This window comes from Pseudorasbora parva, chromosome 22 (assembly GCF_024679245.1).
Source record: "Pseudorasbora parva isolate DD20220531a chromosome 22, ASM2467924v1, whole genome shotgun sequence".
In the NCBI taxonomy this organism is placed as follows: domain Eukaryota; kingdom Metazoa; phylum Chordata; class Actinopteri; order Cypriniformes; family Gobionidae; genus Pseudorasbora; species Pseudorasbora parva.
The window spans coordinates 20,174,182-20,196,599 of record NC_090193.1 but is presented as its reverse complement, the minus strand read 5'-3'; the positions used below and the strand labels follow the sequence as shown (position 1 = coordinate 20,196,599).

The 22,418-nt window shown below is 37.6% G+C and overlaps 1 long non-coding RNA gene across 1 annotated transcript; it reads right to left on the bottom strand.

The window, feature by feature from the left end:
• Positions 1-882: 882 nt before the first annotated feature.
• LOC137058751 (uncharacterized) lies at positions 883-5,787 on the bottom strand. Its single transcript, XR_010900825.1, has 5 exons — positions 5,713-5,787; positions 4,907-4,961; positions 4,634-4,674; positions 4,308-4,429; positions 883-1,706 (listed from the first exon to the last, which is right to left on the bottom strand). It is a non-coding gene; the product is annotated as an uncharacterized lncRNA (long non-coding RNA).
• Between the last annotated feature and the right edge of the window lie 16,631 nt (positions 5,788-22,418).

Genomic DNA, 22,418 nt, shown 5'->3' with positions numbered 1-22,418 from the left:
GCACAATATGGCTTACATGCAATATGCTTACAAAATCTTTTAATAATATTTCAATAAAGGTTGTTGATTCTTAAAAATGTTCATTGTATTAACTCAAATTCTTAATTCCAATGAACTCAAAATTTTAAGGCAACAGGTATCTTATTTTGTAAATAATCTTTTACAGTGTAGCAACCGGAAAAGTTAAATAATAATAAAAAATCATAATTAGTTACATTTATATAGCGCTTTTCTAGACATTTAACGCACTTTTACATATGGAAGGGGGAATCTGCTCAACCACCACTAATGTGCAGCATCCACCTGGATGATGCAACGGCAGCCATATTGCGCCAGATCACTCACCACAAACCAGCTTATTGGTGGAGAGGAGACAGAGTGATTAAGCCAATCATTATATGGGGATTATTAGGAGGCCATGATGGACAGAGGCCAATGGGCAAATTTGGCCAGGATGCCGAGGTTACACCCCTACGCTTTATCGAAGGACATCCTGGGATTTTTAACGACCACAGAGAGTCAGGACCTCGGTTTAACATCTCATCTAAATGACAGTGCTCTTTTGACAGTGTCCCGATCACTATACTGGGGTGTTAGGACCCACACAGACCACAGGGTGAGCGCCCACTGCTGGCCTCACTAACACCTCTCCCAGCAGCTTCCGGGTTTTCCCAGTTGGTCTCCCATCCAGGTACTGACCAGGCTCAGCCCTGCTTAGCTTCAGTAGGAAACCAGCCTTGGGCTACAGGGTGATATGGCTGCTGGTACACTGTAAAAAATTCACCCGTATTTTTACGGTAAAATACTGGCAGCTGTGGTTCCAGCCCTTTACCGCAATTTTACGGTTTCAAAAATGCTGTAATTTCACAGTAAAGTACTGGCAAGCTAGTTCCAGTAATTTACCGTATTTTTACGGTTTCCATAATGCTGTAATTTCACAGTAAAGTACTGGCAGCTGTGGTTCCAGCCCTTTACCGTAATTTTACGGTTTCAATAATGCTGTAATTTCACAGCAAAGTACTGGCAGCTGTGGTTCCAGCCCTTTACCGTAATCTAACAGTTTTTAATTTGTATGGCTGTTCTGTAATTTCACAAAGTACTGGCAGCAATGGTTCCAACTAGAATTCTACAGTATAAAATTTAATATAAATACTGTTTTCTATTTACTCTATTGTCTGATATCGATTAACATCCCTATGTACCATAATGTTTACAGACATTCCAAACAGACTTTTTACTCAATGGAAAAAATAAAGAAAAAGATTATGGTGTACATTGTTTGCCATTTATTTAAAATAGGTTTTAACAATACATTCATTGCATTTTAAAATGTATTTTCTCTGACTTTCTTTCCTTAAATACTGTTCTAGAGGAACCAGTAGGCAAAAACAGAAACCTTACAAAGAGGCAAAAAACTAAAACTAAAAACACCCAACATGTCACATCAGCAACCAGGCCAGAGAGGAATTCTGGGTCTGAGAGGAAATCATTGAGAATCAATGGATCACAAATCCTTGATAGGGCAAAAAATACTGTCAAAACATCCCAAACCTGCTTTTAAAAGAGCTGGCCTGAGAGGAAGTCCAGATCTTAGAGGACATAATCAAGAGAACCAATTGGTGAAAAAACGTAGGAAGAGGCAAAAAAAACAGCCAACACGTCCCCCATCAGCTTTTGACAGATCTGGTCTTAGAGGAAATCCAGGTCTGAAAGGAAAGAAAATCAAGAAAATCTTAGTGGTAAAATAAAGCACATGGCAAAAACTAGTGAACTTTTAAAAGAGACATAAAATGATCATGTTAATGAACTAAACTGATCTTAAACAGCAACTGAGTGCGCAGTTTGTTTTGAATGTTTGTTACAGCATAGAGGAAAAAATTAAAAAACAATCTTAACAGAAAGATTATGGGGTCAAGACAAGACCAGAAAGTTTAGCTGTGTGTAAAAGAAAGTGATTGTGTGTTTTCCAGTTAGCCGGATAGGAGTACATTTATTTAGTAGATTTAGGAGTATATTATAATTTTGTATATGTAAAGACAGCTGTTAAGTTAAATGTGTAAAAAAAAATTTACAGCAGAATAAGTACATTTGAGAGTACAGTGGGAAAAAAGCTGTAAACCCTCAACCTTTGGGAATTGGTTGTTTCTCTGCATTAGTTGATCATCAAATTTTCATCTGATTTTTACCAGTCACAAGTATATATACACAATGTCCTTAGAGGGATAGTTCACCCCCAAAATTCTCATTTTCTTACCCCCATGCTATATATACATGACAATCTTTTAAGTCCATACAATCACATTGATTGGCTGCCATTCTTTTGACACTTAAAAAACACAACAATCTTGACATTAATTCACAACACCCAAGTGGATGAATCAATGTCTTCTGAAACCAAACGGTAGGTGTAATAAAAATATTAATATTTTTAACTCACTTTATTTTTGTGTTAGAAAAACCAACAAAAAATGAAGTGCTAACTAAACTATAAATCATTACTTCCAATCTACTGTCATAAGTAAGAGAGTTGTGAAGCTCATGCGAAATGTCGGTCATCTTTGCTTCTGTGTTACTTCTTGAACAAGCTTTCACAATGCACTTACATCACGTCACAATGTCCCTCTGATAAGTGCTCATATGACAGTAGACTGGAAGCAATGAGCTATTTAATTTAGCATGTTTAGGTTTTCTTTAAAACCTTTTTCTTTATTGCACAAACCTATCATTTGGCTTTAAAAGGCATTGATTTATCCACTGGGGTCATATCAATAACATTATATGGACTCAGAGATGGATTTGTTTCCTAAAAATCTAGTTTTGTTTTGTTTTGTAATAATTGTTCATGATTCCCTTGTTTGTTCTGAGCAGTTAAACTGTCCACTGTTCTTCAGAAAAAAATCCTCCCCCTGGCACCCTTTATAATAGTTGAGTCCATCAGTAGTTCTCATTGTGAAAAGATGGGTCTTTAAATCATGCAGTCACTATTGTAAAGGGTTCAATTGTGCAGAATATGCTGGAAAACCAAAACTGTGCAGGACATGGTAGATTTTTCTGAAGAACATTGAGCAGGTTAACTGCTCAGATCAAACAAGGCACTCATGTACAACCATCACAACACAAAAACAACATTTGTGGTTCATAGAGATAACAACAAGGTAGTCACTTACCAAATAACATTTTTATTACACAGCCCCGAGAGTGTCTAATGGGATGTGTTGAGTAAAGTCATGAAAGATTATAATTGTTTGTGTAGCTAGCTTAAACACTTTGTTTTGTCTGTGACTAATGAAGATCACATGAAATGTTAAGAACAATGCAGAAAATCATACAATTCCAAAGGGTTCAGATACTTTCTTACCACTGAATATGAATGCAGGTAAAGGATTAGTTCATCGCAAAATGAAAATGTCCTGATAATTTACTCACCCCAATGCCATCCAAGATGTTCATGTCTTTCTTTCTTCAGTGGAAAAGAAATTAAGTGTTTTAAGGTAAACATATCAGGGTTTTTCTCCACACAATGGACTTCAATGACAATCAGAATGTTGAAGTCCAAATAAATGCTGTTTCAAAGTGCTTCAAAGGGCTCTCCTCAATCCCATCTGAGGAATAGAGTCTTATGTAGTGACTCAATCTCATTTTCTAAGAAAATTTAAATGTATATACTTTTTAACCACAACTGTTCATCTTGTGCTGGTCTGCAATGTGCTAGGCATTACATCATCACATTGGAAAGGTCAAAAGTACTTACAACCCCATTGTTTACTAGTATGGAGAAGGATTATCGTTCACATTTTATTGTATGTTGAATTACATATTTATGGTTTTGTTTTAGTTTATTGTTTAAAATGGTCATTTCGTGTGTATATCCTGGATGTCTAATGATGTCACGCGAGACCTTTCCGATGTGAGGACGTCATGCCTGGCACGGAGACCAGCACAATATGAACAATTGTGGTTAATAAGTATATACTATTTATTTTATTTTTTTAGAAAATGACAGATGGATTCCTTAGCTGGGAGTCATTTGAAGCACTTAAAAGTCCTTTGAAACATATTTATTTGGACTCCAACATTCTGGTTGCCATTGAAGTCCATTGTGTGGAGCAAAATTCTGAATTTTTTTCCTCAAAAAACGTTTTTTTTTTTTCCCATTGAAGATAGAAAGACAGAAAGACTTGGATGGCATTGGGGTGAGTAAATTATCAGGAAATTTTTATTTTGGGATGAACTTATCCTTTAAGCGGTGTTGATTCTTTTAGGAAGCTGCACAAATGTGAGTGTCAGTGGGCATAAAGTTTAGTTACCTAGACGAAATTCCATTCGAAATCGATGAGGTTCCTTAGAGAAGCAACTTTGGGATTGACAGTGGCAGACTTCTTTTCCAGTCTTCTTTGAAACCACCTTGCCTCTGCAGGTCTTAGAACCTCTTTCAGGGTTTATCCCAACACACACACACACACACACACACACACACACACACACACACACACACACACACACTTTAAAATAGAAAACTTACAAAAATCTACCTTATCAATTTAAATATTGGATTAAATATACATTTGCTAAATTAGGGACAATAAAAGAAAATAAACAAATATAAAGGGTACTATAAAAGGTGACAAAATACCTTTGAATGAATTCCAATGTGCCACATGCCTCCTCTGGATACTGAAAATTGAAGACAGAACATTGTAAAAATTATTCCAATTGCATTCAGAAATCGTGATTGTATGCCCTTACAAACAACACGGCCCTCTAGTCTAGGGTAATCATCCAGTGTTCAGTAGTTATCTGCCCTCCCTGAAATGATTTTTTTTTCTTCAAATTATACACAACAATTAAAACAACAGTTTACACAAAAATATAAATTTTCTGATAATTTACATGGCGTGAAACTCACCAATGATTAGGGATGCATACGGTGTCAGTAAAACTCCGTAACAAGTGATTGATTCCTAGAAAAAAAGAATACAATTATTATTTAATCTTTAACCAAGCAAAGAAATTCGACATCAGAGCATGGAGAACATTGCATTGTGAAACCTCAGCTGTTGAAAACTATCTGCTAAAACGAGTGCAGTCAAGAATATCTGCCTCCTCTTTCAAAAACAACCTCTTTGACTTTTAATACTATGTACATGCGAATCTCACAAAAAAGCATGTACTCGGACCATTAAATGAAAAAATATATAACGTTATATATAACGTTAAATATCTATTTTGCATCGGAATTTTAGCTTTACATTATTTGCATGGAAACAGAACAAATTGACCACACAATTTTAATTGCTATCATGGTTCTGGATATTTCGAGTAGTTTGTAATTATTCTCCATCTTATGTGCATGCTATTAACGTTATGCGAATAACATTAATGCATCTGGTTAGATTAACGTTAGCATCATGTAACATTAACTTACTAAACCAGAAATTCGAGATAAGGGTTAACATTAATGTTACTACACAAGAAAGCCGAAATAATTTCTAAATGGTAACTTAACTCAACCCAGCGAATTCGCAGTAATACTTTACATCGGAGCTCACAGAACATTCATTAGCAGGCGAAAGGCCTCATGCCGTTGAGAGCTCTGTCTGCAAAATGCTATTAGGGCTCAGTAACTTAGCACAGTCAAAAATAGCTTGTGTAAAAGGTGATTTTACAGATTGGGAGCAACATAATAGAATAACTGCAAATAAATAAACTCACCTTGAACAATGTCCTTCTTTAAAACCGCCTAGACAGAGGAGTGTTGCTGTTCTTTGACTGCGTCTGCTTTCTGTTTGAAAAAAAACCCGCGTTGAAGATGCCCCGCCCCCACGTGATATTTTTTACAGGCTAATACTGTTTTTTCCAGGAACAAATGGATTTACACATAAATGCTGTAAATTTACTGCAAGTAATTAATTTATGGAACCTAGACTGTTAATTTACAGGATTTAACTGTTTATTAAAATAACAGTATTTTACTGTTGGAAATCGCCTGTATTTTTACAGCAATTTTTTACAGTGTACATATAAGTAAATGTACATATAAGGAACAGCTGGAGGAATTTATTAGAACTTATTAGAACATTTGGCAACATGATTGGGTATAAAAAGAGCCTCTCAGAGTGGAAGTGTCTCTCAGAAGTCAAGATGGGCAGAGTATCACCAATTCCCCCAATGCTGCACCAAACATATTATAGCACTATCAGAAAGGACTTTCTCAGAGAAAAATGACAAAGAGTTTTGCATCATCTACAGTGCATATTATCATCCAAAGATTCAGAGAATCTGGAACAATATCTGTCTGTAAAAGTCAAGGCCAGAAAACCATACTGGATGCCCATGATCTTCGGAAAACTTAGATGGCACTGCATCACATACAGGAATGCTACTGTAATAAAAATCACAACATGGGCTCAGGAATACTTCCAGAAAACATTGTAGGTGAACACAATCCACCGTGCCATTCGCTGTTGCGGGCTAAAACTCTATAAGTCAAAAAAGAAGCCATATCTAAACATGGGCCTTTGGGCCAGGGCTCATTTAAAATGTGGCAAAGTGGAAAACTGTTCTGTGGTCAGACAAATCAAACTTTGAAGTTCTTTTTGGAAAAATGGGACACCATGTCATACGGACTAAAGAGGACATGGACAACCCAAGTTGTTATCAGCGCTCAGTTCAGAAGCCTGCATCTCTGATGGTATGGGGTTGCATGAGTGTGTGTGGCATGGGCAGCTTACACATCTGGAAAGGCACCATCAATGCTGAAAGTTCTAGAACAACATATGCTCCCATCCATATGTCGTATCTTTTATGGAAGACCTTGCATTTTCCCACATGACAATGCCACACCCCCTACTGCATCAATTACAACATCATGGCTGTGTAGAAGAAGGATCCGGGTACTGAAATGGCCAGCCTGCAGTCCAGATCTTTCACCCATAGAAAACATTTGGTGCATCATAAAGAGGAAGGAGACAAAGAAGACCTAAGACAGTTGAGCAACTAGAAGCCTGTATTAGACAACAATGGGACAACATTCCTATTCCTAAACTTGAGTAACTTGTCTCCTCAGTCCCCAGACGTTTGCAGACTGTTATAAAAAGAAGAGGAGATGGACAGTGGTAACCATGGCCTTGTCCCAACTTTTTGATTTGTTGATGCCACAAAATTTAAAATCAACTTATTTTTCCTTTAAAATTATACATTTTCTCAGTTTAAACATTTGATATGTCATCTATGTTGTATTCTGAATAAAATATTTAAATTTGAAATTTCCACATCATTGCAATCTGTTTTTATTTACAATTTGTACAGTGTCTCAACCTTTTTGGAATTGGGCTTGTAAATGGTAAATTGACTGCATTTACATAGCGCTTTCAACAGACAAAAAGCGCTTTACATTTTTGCCTTACATTCATACACCGACGGCGTTGTCAGCCATGTAAGGCAACATCCAGCTCATCGGGAGCAGCTGGGGTTAGAAATCTTGCTCATGGACACCTCGACACTTGGTCAGGTGGAACCGGGATTGAACCACTAACTTTTTGTTTTGTAGGCAACCTACATAAGCCACTGCTGCCCAAGATCATAAAACAGAATAAAACATGAAAGTACATTGAGCTTGTGTTCACCACAGACCAGAAAAAAACGATTGACTTCAGGGAGATGGAACCATGATTTAGCCTACAAAGTTATTTCATACCTGCACCACTCTAATATGTGTCTAGTCTATAGCTGTGAAGTGTTTCTTTCAACACGATCTCATGGTCATGCGTATAAATAGTACGAGTTTCCAATCTCGTGGAATGTATACGCCAAAATGAGTTTTGGCGTGCGTATGGTACGCGGTTTTTCGCGTGCATATGATACGCACTTTATGGTGTGCATATGACACGCTCTTGGGTAGGTTTAGGGTGGTGGGGTGGTGGGTTCGTATGTATAATACGCCATAAAGTGCGTGTCATATGCACACAAAAAACCGCGTACTATACGCACGGCAAAACCCATTTTGGCATATACATTCCACGAGATTGTAAACTCGTACTATTTATGCGCATTTTCGTGAGATCCGTCTCGTTTCTTTACAATGTGAACAAGCAGGGATTGTTTTGACACTGTTGCCACCTGTACGTTGATTCATTTAAGATTGAACATTGGTCTGGGGAGTCTGCTCTGTATTTTCTACTGCACAAGCGTGATCAACGAGCATAAATTAAATGACTGTATGCAATTGGGTAGTCCTTCAAACAATCAGACCACAAGTGGCATGATCAACGGGCAACAACCCATTGCTTCTCTGTCCGTCATTATGTTAAACCTGCCAATAATGTGCCAGGTGGATAAGCCAGTCTGTGATTGGTTCACGCAAAACTGTAACAGAAGTTTACAGAATGAGTTGCAGGGTGAAAATCTAATCGCCGGCAGATCAGGGTGGGTTTACCCAGTATAGCCTGTATGTGGAAAAGGCAGGAACAACTTTTATGTTTTAAAGGTGTCATGAACTGGCTTTTTTTAATATATATATATATATATATATATATATATATATATATATATATATATATATATATATATATATATATATATATATATATATATATATATATATATATATATATATATACTGTTGTCTGAAGTCAACTAATGATGTTCGTGTGGTTTTTACATTCAAAAACCATAACTATTAAGTAATATGCTATTTTCTACACTGGTTTGGAGGCTCTCTCCTGAACGCTGGGTTTTGGTGGGCGTGCCGCACTGGAGACTTGGAAGTAAACGCCCAAGGCTAGGATTGGATAAGATTTGCAAATTTAATGAGCTTCAGCTCCCCTGTCAGTTCAGTTCACATGAGAGAGGAGAGAGTGAGGGAGAAGCGGCAACCGGAATGATTTCCTCGATCACAGGGCTCGTAAACGTCTTTATCAAACAAACACAATGATTTATTTATTTTTCATCCACCCGCGATTGATAGTGCAATAACATAAGTGTGAAGCACAGAACCGTTTGCTGAGCCTGGTGTCTAAAAAAGCTTTTCCTTGACTAACAAAGACGTTTTCAGCTCTGAAACTTAGAGGATATTCTTATATTACCATGACCTTTTATATATCCAAATCTCCAGGGAAAGTTGATTTCTCAATTCATCACCCCTTTAAAGCTACACTGTGTGATATTCTGTGTGATATTTTCCCCCATCTAGTGGTGAAAAAGTATATGATCATCCAGTGAATAATAGTTTCTGTTCCTCTCAATTCTGATTTCGTTGTAACTCCTACGGTGGCCGATTTAGTCCAAGATTAACATGGCAAACCCCCTCTTCACATTCGACACGGTGCCATTGAGTGTTAAAACGCAAAAGGCAAAGCTTGAATTTATGGGTATGTCCCTCTTTGGCCAGCGTGTGGCAGCGCTGGTAAATAGCTGCAGCCCGGAGGCTTGCTCCAAGAAACAAATTTCGTTGCAGTGTACTTGTACATTTGTAATGACAATAAACTTCTATCTATCTATCTATCTAATGTACTTTCAAGATGGAGGGGCAACATGGCGACCGGCATTCGAACCCCTCAACCGTATGTATTTTCAATGGCATATTATAAACTTACGAGAATACTTAATTATTTAAAAGAAGTAAATATACATTAATGAGGACATATATTTTTGAAAGAACTAAGTGTTTTAGCTAAGAATAAACTAAAAAAGTTACACAGTGTAGCTTTAAGTACATTGTTCTTGTATATATGTACCCTGAAGTGCGTTTTGAGTGGTGCCAAGAATCTAATGAAGGATCATTGAGGGGAGGATATTGTGACAAAAAAAGCCTTGCAAGTGAAGACATTAGAGAGGACGCAAAAGACAGAAAGAGAATTACAGAAAAAGAAAGTGCCACTGCAGTTCTATCGTGCCCCACATTTGTGCCGTAGCCCAGTGCAGGACTGATGAGTCTTGCGCTGCGATGTCACTGGGCCGCGCCCCATCATGCCACCTCCTTCTAAAGCACATAATAAATACACTCCATCACAGCAGCCTCGCCATGGCTCAGGCCGACCGCCACACACACACTCACATGCACACACAGAGGGAATTAATTATAGATGTACATTAAATTACTTTCATCTCCTCCCCTTTTCCAGAGATGGGACACACACAGCGTGGTGACTGATGAAGCAGTATTTCAATACCTCCCTTAGCAACATGCGGGCTGAACAGGCACACACACACATACACGCACGGACACTCATGCTTCTCATCCTTGCTCTCTACCTCTTTTTCAGCTTTAACAGATCTTTTCTGAATGCTGTTTATTTTATCTGTGATCTTTTATCGTTCCGCAGAGGCTACAGTAAATCTAAATGCTGATCTCGGCATGGCAGTCTCATAGGGAAATGTCTTTGTAGCAACTTTTTTCCCTCACTCTAGTGACAAATCAGTTTGGAGGATTCCATCAAAACCTCTGCAATCTTTATCAGTTGTAACTAAATGCTGTTCTTTTGAACCTTCTATTTATCAAAGTATCCAGTAAAAAAATATATATCATGGTTTCCCCCAAAAAAATATTAAGCAGCAACATTAACAGGAAATAACAAGAAATGGTTTCAAACCGAATGATCATGCAACACTGAAGACGAGTTAAAGAATGCAACAGCTGCTCTAGAAGTAAAAACTCAATTTATTTCCTTCATATGGAAATTGATTTTGAATGGTAACTTAAAAGCCTTTAAAGAGAGACCTACTGTGAGCTATGAGGTTGTTGTTATTTGCTTGCATTATTCAGCCTGCAGCCTGCATTATTTCATCTTATTTTTAATTATTTTATTGTGTTTAACAGTGGAATTCCTGGTGAATAATACATTACTTTTTTTGCGGAAAATTACTCTAATCAGAGTAGAAAAACGCGACGCACTCCAAAATAGCTCTTTAGCTTCGCCCACTCCCATGAAGCTCTGTTAATGAGTCGATCTCTCTATGCTCTCAAAATACTGTTAAATAATATTTTTTATGCATATAATCGATGTTTGTAAGTAAGTCAATGCTTCCTGGCATTGTAGTTCTTTCTCTCACTTGGCTTGGCTCATGAACACAACTTAAGCTCTTTGATAAAGACTTTTAAATAAAATAAAATAAATACTGAGCCAGCGCTTCTGAAAAAGGTGGCAGGTGCAGTTGCACTGTATGGCTGCTAAAATGGCTGCTTTTGCATTGCCTGTCTGAATACTCGATTCTGATTGGCTGAAAGGTTTACAATACAACCGTTTAATGCACAGGCAGTTCAGAGTCAGTTTAAGCAACACTCTAGATTAATATGTATGCTTTAATTGAAGTAAAGACACATACATCACTCGCACAGAAAATGGAGACCGTGCTGAGCACACACGGAAACTTTATTTTTGAATATTTGCTTTAATGCTGAATCGCTACATTATATTACTCAGCAAGGAGGCAATGGCTGTTTTTGAAGTCATTAAACTCACAGCATCAACGCTAGAGGAGAAACGCTGCACAGACAAAGGTAATTGACGTTTAAACTATTTTAATCCACTTCACCAAGGCCTCCACGTTGTACATTAAAATAATTTATATGTGGATTATCTGATAGCTGTGGATTATCTATTACCTTTATTTTAAATAGAAAACGATCAAATTTCCAATGCACTGATGGCGGATAAAAGTCACTAGAACAAAAATCCCTAGAATAAAAGTCTCTAGAATGATGTTTCCTTATGAGAGTGTGTAGAATCTACTTAATAATCAGGATATGAAGATATGGGCTAAACCAGGGATTCCCATTTTTTTCATGCCAGTCCTCTCTGCTTTCTCTAATATTGATACCCACCAAGTAGTAAAATGTAAGTAAGTAAGTAGTAATATATACTGAAGTCAAATATTTTAAAAATAAACAACAACGACAACAAATATTTGTATTTACTTGTCAGGTACTTGAGTATATGACCTGAGTGCAAAGTAGACTATAGATGAAGAGATAATATTGTTAGAATGGCTGAGTTCCATACACACACACACACACACACACACACACACACACACACACTACTTTCCATCATTCATCATCAGCAAAGAGAGAGCTGTGTTCAAAACCCCATAGCCTCATTCACTATTCCCTAATCCCTACATTAATCCACTTATATAGTCCATTTGAAGAACTGAAAACAAGTGAGTGAATTCAGGCAATGAGTGCCCTGGAAGGGCTGCTGCTGTTGCAGTTTGTGCTTGCTATTTAATAATCATTTGAAACTGGCTACTCCAGTAGTAATAACTGTTATGGAAATTAGCATGTATAAACTTTAATTAATAAATGTAATAATTACTAATAATAACACAAGGAATTTATATCTCTATTATAATGCTATACACTGTATGTTCATCTGCGGGTGCCATCTTTTGGCGAGATGGGGGAATTCCTTCGGCACAAACCTTTCAAAATGAACTCTTTGCTTTGCGGGTCATTCAGGATACAACGGATAGATCCTTCATACCCTACCCCGGAATTCATTGAGAAATTGCCAGATTACACTTTTAAATATAAGTATTGGGTTCTTACTAACCTGATGTATCTAATGATAAAAATGTAAAAACAAAATATAAAGCAGTTAAAATGTTTACATACCCTATTGCCAAAAGTATTGGGACAGCACCTAGGCATGCCGACTGCTTCTACAAACATTTGTGAAAGAATGGGTCGCACTCAGGAGCTCAGAGAATTCAAGCGTTGCCACCTATGCAATAAGTACATTTGTGAAATTCTGTCATTAAATATTACATGGTCTACTGTCAGTGGTCTTATAACAAAGTGGAAGGAACAGCAACTCGGCCACAAAATGGTAGGCCACGTAAAATCACAGAGCAGGGTCAGTGCGTGCTGAGGTGCACAGTGCACATGAATTTTCTGCAGAGTCAAGGCCTTCAGATTAGCTCAATAACAGGGTTTAGAGAGCTTCATGGAATTGGTTTCAGAAATAAAGTCAATCCGGTTAATTATAAGTAATATTCAATATTATAAGTAATATTGGTGCTCACGTTCACTGTACTTAAATTGTTAAGGTCACCAAACTGGGTACACCAGTTCAGCTGGATACTACCAATCAAAACTTCCCTACGGGTCCCAACATGCATTGCGGCATGAATAAATTATGCATCGAAAATGTGACAAATTTTCTTTGATTCTTACTATTTGCTTTTACTTTTGCTGTTTTGTTTTGATGTTTTTATAGCTCGTTTTATGTTCAGAGTTGCTCTGTTTTTCAGATTTAAAATTCATGTGCATGTAACATTTGCTAATATAGTGTATCTTACCATGGTGCGACTGTATAAAGTTTATACTCTTTATTATGTACATAAATGGATCAAGGTTAACATATTTAGAGAGGTTTTGAACCCTGTTTTGTTTTTAGGTAGTCAACAGCAGCAGTCACAGTTGCTTTATAGGCAACACAAGAACATTCCTCCATAGGCTATACTCAGGGGCGTGGGACTGGGGGGATAAAGGGTACTGAGTAACCAGGGCCCGAGGCAGGGGGGGGGCCTTAGAAGTCAGTTTTCTATACATACACATACATGGTACGGGGGCCCAGCAAGATGGTTTGTACCCAGGGCCCAAAATTTGGTGCTACGCCCCTGGCTATACTGTCCCATTTAACAATGCCCTATCCAAACGTCATGGCCTTTGAGGGATACATCTTTGAATTGGGACACAACTAGTATTTAAGAGGAGCGTCTCAACTGCATATCAAAGCAACAGCTCTGGTGGATTCTGTGAGTTCATTAATTGACTGATTCATACAGCCAACTGCTGAGATTTGAGTCATTTTTATTCATTACAAGAGCCTACTCCTAACAGTCATTTTTTTATGTGAAGGGCATCTCAGCTGAAAAGCAATGCTTTGATCGCTGACACGGTTGTGGTATGTCATGTGATAAATATGTAAATACAAGTTATAACCACAAACTTGCTAATTGATATTGAGAACTTACATTTTTCATATTTCTGACATAAACATAGCACCATTTTCATACTTTACCTGACCCAGTTATTTCCACTCTGAATACCACTGGTCTAAACGGATCATAGAGCAAAGAAGACATTTGAATATTATACATGAGCTCTGCTCCAACTTTATTCTCATCAGTGTTATAAATGGTAGAGTTGATCTGGGATAAGGTTTTTTTTTTTTTTTTTTCATAGTGTGTATTAATGTGTTCTGGAATGGGTCATTTCATAACCTTTGGACACATACAGACTCATAAAAAAGGGAAAGCTCTGTAAAAGCCAGACCATGAAGGACAACACTTACAAACCAAAGCACCAGGGGATGGATGACAAGGGTGGTGGATGTAAAAGACGAAAAATACAAAGGGTGTGGAGGGGTCGGGGAATCAAGCAGAGACAACCGCACAGAGAACAGCGCACAGTCCTCTCTCTCTCTCAGGGGCTTTCTTCTGTGTCCTTTGCCTTGTCCCCAGACCTTGAACAGGGCCTGCTTAATTTATTGGCTTGGCAATTTGCTGAATGTGAGAGAAAGTGTGGAGAGAGAAAAAGAAAAATACAGTAGAGAGAGAGAGAGAGAGAGAGAGAGAGAGAGAGAGAGAGAGAGAGAGAGAGAGAGAGAGAGAGAGAGAGAGAGAGAGAGAGAGAGAGAGAGAGAAATAGAGAGTTTTCAGCTCCAAGCTACTGGTTCAGAACATCCGGGGCTCGCTTCATTAGCTAGTCACGCCCTTAGCTATGACATTTCAAAACTTGTTACCCAGCTTTCTAATTGGCGTGAAAAATTGAGCAAAGCTCCAAACAGTCACGGCTACATTGTAAATCCTGATCTGACACCATGTTTTTGTCCTTGAAAGAGTTTTCTTGTTGTTGTTTTTGTTGTTACTTCTATTCTAGTTTGCCATTATGTGGTCATTATCACATTCTCCAAACATTCAAAATATCATTTTTCAGAGTTGCTGGTTGCAAAAGATTAAGAGAAGGGTCCAATGTGAGTCATTACAGTGACTTAAAAATAAAAATCATTTTAGCCTACATGAGATCCTGAATCTACATCATACTGAGGTATTTTTAAGGCAAAATATTTTCCCAAAATGCCAAACATTTTGGAATGTTTTGGAATGAACAACACTGAAAATGCCACGTAAAACAGAATAAAATAAAATTGGCAGGGAAAAAAATCAAAAAGCAGACTTGCTTAATACAGAAATAAATTAATTAGGGAAGGTTTTTTTTTTTTTTTTTTTTTTTTTTTTTTTTTTTACACAAGAGACAGCTGTTTGAATTTCACAAATGTAAAAAGCAGTTTTTTAAGAAACAATTTACATATTTGTTAAAATATAGTTCATTAATACAGAAAGGAGATTGTTTTGCAATTTTAATGTCACTCTGTTGTTTTCCATCTGTTTGATGCAGCCAGTGTACGTGTTCAGTTTTTTTGACCTTTAATCTTTGCTTTACCTCACTTTTTTCTCCGTTGGGTGTTTGTCTCATGAGTCGTCAATCTGCCTCTCCCTTTCCGAGCATGAAACAACCTGTAGTAAAAAAATAAAATTAAATAAATAAAAAAATTAAAATTAAAAATTAAAAAAAAAAAAAATATATATATATATATATATATATATATATATATATATATATATATATATATATATATATATATATATATATATATATTTATATAATATATAATAATATATATAATATATATATATATAATTTACGCTTATAACTATACTGTATAAAGGCCAGCAATATACAGGTTATACATGTTCTAGTAGTCATCTAACCTGTCTACCATGACTCCTGGTACGAGTGCCAAGTGTTTCTTACCACTTGATTATTCAAGTATCCCTAGTGAAGCAATTCCTAGGGAAGCTCTCTTATTACGCACAGAGAAACTCCGACACATATTATTAAAAAAAATGTAAACGCATTGGCGCAGCAATTAAAACCAGTGAGCTAATGAGTTTTTTTGCCGTGCAGATGATGATGATGAGGGCGTTCTCTTTGCCCTTCGCTTTGTGTCACACCAAACAACCGACCGCCAGAGTTTTGATTGATCACGTTCAGCGTTTCGGGGTGTGTGCCGATGACCAGGGTCCTCATTAAGGCCTGTGCCTGATTGGTGTGCCAGTAATGAGTCTCCATCTGGTGGTCACCTCTAATTTTTTTCTTTTTGTTTTCTAACATATTCATTGGTTAATTATCACTCAGGTAAAAGCATTTAATGAGTGAAGGGCTGATCTGAGATTCATTAAGAACACAGAAAAGCAAAAGGCTAATTACTGCAATTTCCTGTCTTTTCCCTCATTAGTTTGACCCCAGGTTTTGGCAGTAGGGTGCGGATTCTGGTCGTAACAAGGATGTGGGACGTAAAGAGAGAATGTAATGGCTCTGCTCTCCAGAGGAGAGAGCTAAAAGTGTACTTGTGTGGGTATGCATGTGAACAGGTGCTTATATACACCATTAAACACGGAAAAAGGGTCACACTACAGAACTAGTAGACCCAGAAAAAAATCCAGCTTATTATAAAACACAAGAATACATCTGTTGAGGCAGACACTTCCAATCTTGGGGGCTGGAGTAGGTCCATTTTTCCATGAATCTGCTATGTTAGCGATTATAATGTTACCTAGCTTATTTGGCAGCTTGTGTAAGCTTGTCGGACAGTAAGTCACTGTAAGTCAAGTAAGTTAGTAAGTCAACTAACACGACGATAAGCCTATGTGTGAAATGATATTAAGCTAATATTATAGATAGTCCTAATTTTGTGTTAGGCTTTGCTCAATATGATTTTAAAGGCTTATTTGAGTGATTTAGCAAATGGCTGTGTATCAGTAACCCAGGAGTATATTCGAATGATCGTATAATGAGACGAGAGAGTGACTCCTGCTGCATTTTTGCTGTGACTCTCGCTCAGCTCACTCACATTATATTGAACAGACATGTTCAGTTTTTAATTGTAGTGTCTGGTCTCTAATTTAACAGAATTTATGAAAATGAACGCGGTGGGAAAGTGATCCAGTAATCCAGTAGCGGTGGCTTTGGGAGTGGCCTCGTAGGGCAGCGAAGCCAGTGCATTATGGGAGTTGTTGTCTTTCATCCCCATGAGACAAAAATACACTTTTTTGTCTTTTCTCAGTCTGGAAGGCATCAAATTCAAAAATATTTTCACATTTCTACTACAATCATGACTCAGTTTAAATACAAAGCTTAATGCTAAATCACTGAAGTAACCCTTTAAGTTACAGATCAGTGGGCTTACTGCAGTTGAATATTTAAGAGATGTCCTCTGTCCCAGACGAAACCTGAAATACTATGTGGAGGACGCAATTATTTTTTTTTCATTCATGAAATACAAACATAAAATGTGCAAAATGCACATATTGCGAAATAGCAACAAAACACTTAGACAAACAGCAATATGATTAAAGATAAGGAAGAAAGAGGATGGGGAAAGGGGGGAAACAACAAATCAAAAGGTAGTGAAAAAGAAAGAACCTGTACATGAATATGTGAATTATTTTGTCTTCTCATTTGTTTACTGATTACCCCCCCCCCCCCCCCTTATAGCATCAAATAACTAAAACCAAACTTATTTTTAAAAATGAATACTCACACTTTTTATACTCAAAGAAACCATCTTTGGAAAAAATGTATTTGAAGTGTAATTTGATTGAGTAATTTGTGTCACATCCCATTAGAATACATGAAGGGGGTGGGATTTATGAGCTATACTGGGACAAACCACCTGGGGGAGATTGAGATGCTTTGGCTTCACTTTTCAGGATGTGTGTGGATCGCTTGGTTTATATCCTTGTAAAAAACTTGTAAAGAAAGCAAAGTGTGAAAAGACACTTCAAAAGTTTAACCATTTTTGCTGACCTCCAACACAATGCATCAAGTAGGCCTATATACTGTAGGTATGCTATGTTCAAATACACCAAAATGAGGATATCATTTGCCCCTTTGGTTTACACAGTGCAAAAAAAAACACATTTCTTAATGCAGAAAAGTCCTCAACAATTGCTGACCATATAAAGGATGATGTAATGTGCTGTTAACACATACAGAAGCCTTGGTCAGCAGTCAAGGGCAGTCTAGGGTCCGTTGGGCAGTTCCTGGTGTTTATCGTTGGTCGATAGGGACGGCGGTGAAATCAGTGAGTGTGAGGCGAAAGGAGACTTCATTACGCCTCCAGCTACTTATACTCGGAAAACGTTCCGTAATTTGTGCATAGAGCCAAATCCTCAAGCGGGCGTGCACCGCAACTCAAAGCGGGACGACTTGATTCACAGCAGTAAATAAGCGTGACCAATTACTGCCTTTCTTTCCCTCCCTGAGCTCACTGCGAAATCTCACTCGCCGACCATAATCCAATTCTGCTGGAATGTCTTACAATAATGACACCCTGGAAAGCATTACCACACCACCTCTGTGTACTCACATTAGGCAGGCAGGCAACAGAGAGAATAACTGTTTTTGGCTGGGCTCTGATTTTGTTTGTTTTGTTCTGTTTCAACTACTTTATTAAGCCTCATGTGTGACCTTTTCCTTTGAGAGAAAAGTGAGGGAAAGTGAAGAACTGTAAAGCCATGGTAAATGTCATTGTCCTGCTATGCCTGAGACCAGCGGTTAATACCTGGCGAGACCGAGGATGGGAAATATTATGGCTGACTCGGATGAAGAAAGTCAGATGACAAAAGCTTTCAGGCTCTTTTAACTGAAATTGGAGAAAAACAATGGCTTACACAATCTCTTAGACATGGTCCATAAATTATATTTCTGAACAATGAATGGGTAAATGTTTAAATATTATATAAATAAAACCTCAGACTTTTAAACAGCAGTGTATATATATATTGTTTTTAAATGCTAAATGTAATATTTAAATATTATGTTCTACTCCAACTTACCAGAAGCAACTAAATCTCAGCACATAGCCCACTTCTACCATATGAGAAGTTCTTTAGTGGGACAATTTGCCAAAGCTTTGTTCCAAAAGGCAACAACCACAATGAATGCAATGCCAAAAAAAGGCTGGATACGACACAAGACCAACCTCATGGTTAGGGAGACAAAACAAATGGTACATTCAAGCCTGAATCCATTTGGTACTGGCCAATGCACTAGTTCCAGGCCTGGCAAACCTGTCTACGATGGCAAGAATATCTAAATGATGGTGAGTATTCTTTCACGTCGCAGTGTTTGGCTGATAGGGCGCAGTGAATGATGTTGAGCGCACAGCCAGTTACCAAATAGAAGAAAATAAAACTAAATTTGGAGGTAAAATGCATGTTGATGGCTTGAAACTGCACCTCTTGCTTGTCACAATTGGTCCTTTGTTAAAGCTACACTAAGCTGTTTGGGCTGCACTAAAATCTATATCTGCTGCAAGAGAAAGTGATGCTATTGATAATGCAATTTGAGAAGTCATGTTTGATAAATCACTTTTTACTTAAGTGCGCTTCATAATAGGCTAACACAGTCTGTCTTATCAAAAGAGTTCATTAAATATAATTTTGTGCTCTTCAAAACATAACTTTCAATCGTGAGTTCAGTTGAAAAAATGTAGCGATGACAATGAAAAAGAATGAAAACCTAATTTTGTTGGAGGAGGAAAAAAAAAATCAATCCTAAACTGAAAATGAAGTATCACTCAACATTACACAGCCATAATATGTATTGAAAATGTTTAGATTTGTTAAGTCGACCAAGATAAAGACAAACGGATAAAACACTGCTGATTTAGAGGAGCCAGAGCAGATGAAGACTGGACTTCCTGCCATGGCAACAAGACCATGTGCTAGGGGGCCTCCTGGCTTGGAAATACATCCCAGTAATTGTCAGGGAAGGCCGAAGGTTGAAGGAGAGCCCAAAACCTGTGAAAAATAAAGATTGAAACCAAATGAGTTCCATTTCCGAGGCTAGTGTGGTTGTGGCCATTCCTAAATGTGGTGCGGTCTGTGATTAAATTAAGACCATTTCTGCTCTGTGCACATTAGGGTTCCATCTCATTTCACATTGGCAACTAAAAACTCATTAACGGAAGCTGAAATAATTTCAGAAATGATTCCTCCATTTAAATGGTAATAAATTAGAGACTCTGGACAATTCACTGAGCGCTGCCTCCTTCACCAAAAAATCCAATTTAGTGCTGCTTCATCTTCCAAATGAGCATCACACTCATCTTCACCTACAGAGGGAGAGAGAGAGATGGAGGTAAAGGGAGAGAGAGGATTCTCATTTCATAGGTTTTTGCTGAACAATGGTGTCTATAACACTCTTGATTATGAGTCTTTCTGTCTTAATGATATCACTGAAGTTTTTTACTTAGATTGATGTGCTTTGTGCGATTGTTCATTTAGAATTTCAGAGATAATTGAGACCACATAACATCATAACCCAGGAGCAAGGATTTAGGTCTTTAAAGGCATCTGAAGACATCAGAGGCAGACTATCTTTTACTGTTGTCAGCATGATGTATGTGTGAAAGTGGTTGAGAATTCCAGGAAGTGACAACTTTCTTGTCAGAAGAGAGCAGTCAGCATGTCTCAAGTTACAGTATATGGATGATTTCCGGAAGATTTTGAAGAAGAGAGGGTGACACTTCTTGAGGAAAGTTTTGAAAATGTTAGAAGTCAATGTTTGTAAATGTAACTGCATTCTTGTATTTAGAGGTCATCTGTGAACAGGACCCGATGTCAAAATGGCAGTTCAGAAGTAACTGCGGCAGAAAATTTGTGTTTTGATACTGTGTGTGAACAAAGCTGTAAGATGAATGGTTTGAGCATGTGCAAAGTCATGGGGCCAATCACAAGGTTCTAGAGCAGATGATGCAGCCCCTCTATGTTGTTTAGTTATGGATCTGAGAGATTTAAAAATCATAAATTGAGGGAGTTAAAAATCATAAATTGTGGGTAGAAATGTCAAATTGACAGATGCTGAAACAGCTGTTGAAAAGTAACTTCAGGCAAAACAAATTTAAATGCATGTTGTAGATCGTATTGTGAACGATTCATCTGATTTTTTAATCAAATTTTAACTCGATCTTCTTGTAAAATGTCGTATTTATCATTTGTAATGTCATATAGAGGATACGATCTGTTACTACTTCTGTTATATCACAACTTTAATGTACAGAGTGGTGATGATGATGTATGTATGGCAGCAATATGGATAGTGTCAGATGGAAAGCACCAAATATTTAAGATAAGCCGGTGATGCTTAAATTAGTCAACTTATGTAAAAAAATATAGTGTGAATCCTTTTTAAAAAAAAGCCAGCCTCCCAATCCCCCTCATATTATACCCTTCAGCCCCTTTCACACTGCACGTCGGACCCGCAATATTCCCGGAACATTGCCGGGTCGCCTTCTGTGTGAAAGCAACCACGTCCCGGAATTGATTACCAAATTGATCCTGGGTCGGGAACCTAGTAACATTGCGGGGTTCAACCCGGGACGAGCGCTGTGTGAACAAAAGCCGAAACTAATGCCGCAACGTGTACGTAGTTATCGTGCGACTGCTATAGCTTGTTTTTTCAATAATACAACCCTGCAGTGCCAGAAGAGCTAGTCGGTGTTTTAAACGCAGAGAGTGTTCGTATACAAAAGAAACTAAAATTAAACAAGCAGAAACGTGCACAAACTGGACACAAGTCGAGACCACGGAGCTCCTTACTATCCACGCTGAAGCTGAGATCGCTCTCCGTTATACGTCACATCCGGATGTCACGTGTCAACTCGATTCGGGACCGTTACGGGTTGTGTGTGAAAGCGCACATATTACGGTATTTCGCTGGCAGTGTGAATGGACCAAATCTACCGGCCCGGGAACAAATGCCGGGTCGCATTATCCGTGTATTTGCCGGAATCGCAGTGTGAAAGGGGCTTTCCATGGTCTATCCCTCATTGGGGATATATTATCCATTAGACAAAAATAAGCTATGATATACTTAAAGGTCTTGAAAAACCTCTAAATGCTTGTTCACACCAAGGATGATAATTATTATTTAAAAATACTATGAGAACGTTTTAACAATCTTTCTAGTTTCAATGAAAATAGTAACATCCACACAACAATTGCATTGATAATGAAGCAGGAGCAGTGTTGGGGAAAGTTACTTTGAAAAGTAATGCATTATTGAGTTACTCTTTTAAAAAGTAACGAATTGCACTACTTAGTTACTTTTTAAGAAAAGTAAGGAGTTATGTTACTTTTACATTCCTTTTTCTCACCTGTGATGGGCTTGTTTGCTTTTTTTTACCTTTTTTTATAACAAAAAAAAGTTATCTTTCACACCAACATTTAATTTAACCACTTAGAAATAAAAACAAAAAATCTAAAGTAATTTTTGCTTATGTTTAACTCATTCATCGAAGGTCAAAGTACATTGGTCAATAAAGTGAGATTAAATGCATAACAAT